Here is a 1344-nt window from a genome sequence, read left to right on the forward strand (position 1 = left end):
GGCTTAGTGTTGTTCCTCCTGAAATTGCTGTGTTGCATTAGTAGGTAATTTCACTTCCCTGAGGTTCAGTTGTCTCTATTGTAATACCAACATGTTTACATAACCAAATAATAACCTTTAAAAGAGAAGAAGTTATATCACAGTTGGTTTTAGAATTATAGTATCTAGCATAGCTATTTACACTCAGAAGGCCACATTTTGAGGTAGTAGGTATGAAAGTGCTTGAATATCAAAAATTACATATTTAATATTTTAACCTACAATTAACGCTAACTAATAATAGTTTGATTTTTAAAGTTCTTTAAAATAAATATTCTCCCTTTATCCTAATAATCATTCCATGGTGGATAATATTATTATTTCATTTTAAAACTACATAAATTGGATCACAGCAAATTACTCAGCTGCTCAAAAATAGAACAGAGTATCTTATGCAGGGGATCTTGAATTACCCCAAACATATCATAGGTTGGAACTATTTTGGTCAATCTTATACTAAAACAGGTACATTAAAAAGTGAAATTCTTGCCCATGAATTAAAGTGCCATCCACTTTCAAAGACAGAATGCAGTTTCTTTATTCCCTCCTCTGCTTTAACCACACTTAATCTGTAAATTTCATTGTTAAAGCCACAGCTTCACTAAAAATGCAACTCCTGCTTTTACAAGATCGGAATGGAAACTGGAAGGCATTTGATCAAGGGTAAATTTTCAACAGTAAAGGAAACAGAAAACAGTTCTTTCTCAAATATGTAAACGACCTAATGTTTCATTGAAAGTTTCTCAAAACTTAAGAGAAAATTGTTCAAATGTTAAGTTTTAAACTGATAAGAACAGATACTACACTTGATCTTAGCCAAAAGGCCGAGAAGCGATCAAATGTTAAGTTTTACATAAGTATGCTACTGCTTATTGTCTGAGTTTAAATAGAAACAGAACTCTGACTGCACAGAAATTAGAATTTTTATATTATTGTTATTATTATTTTAATGTCTAGGGGCTTATACTTAATGGTTTCTGAGGTACCATCTTGAATTTTCATAGTACATATTCTTTTCCACTTAGCATTTTGAGACAAGCACTCCAAAATGATATTTTTCTTAAAGACAAACACACATGCTTGTTGGTGAGTGATTCTGAAAGTCTGTTGCCTAACACAGTGCTTCTTTATTTTTCGTAAACATAGAAGTCATCTTGTGCCACTAGGAGGAAAAATATTCCTTCTCCCCCGCAAGGTTACGCTTAGTGATGAGCATTAAAAGATAGCTTTAAGCCATCTACAATTATGACCTTGACTAGGAAAATGTAAGTTAATAAGGCTTCAACAAATTATGGTCTTTTTGGT

At 32.1% G+C, this 1344-nt stretch overlaps 1 pseudogene; it reads right to left on the minus strand.

Moving 5' to 3' along the window:
* Positions 1-773: 773 nt before the first annotated feature.
* Positions 774-875, minus strand: LOC120891230 (U2 spliceosomal RNA; annotated as a pseudogene).
* Between the last annotated feature and the right edge of the window lie 469 nt (positions 876-1344).

Source organism: Ictidomys tridecemlineatus, chromosome X (genome assembly GCF_052094955.1).
Source record: "Ictidomys tridecemlineatus isolate mIctTri1 chromosome X, mIctTri1.hap1, whole genome shotgun sequence".
NCBI lineage: Eukaryota > Metazoa > Chordata > Mammalia > Rodentia > Sciuridae > Ictidomys > Ictidomys tridecemlineatus.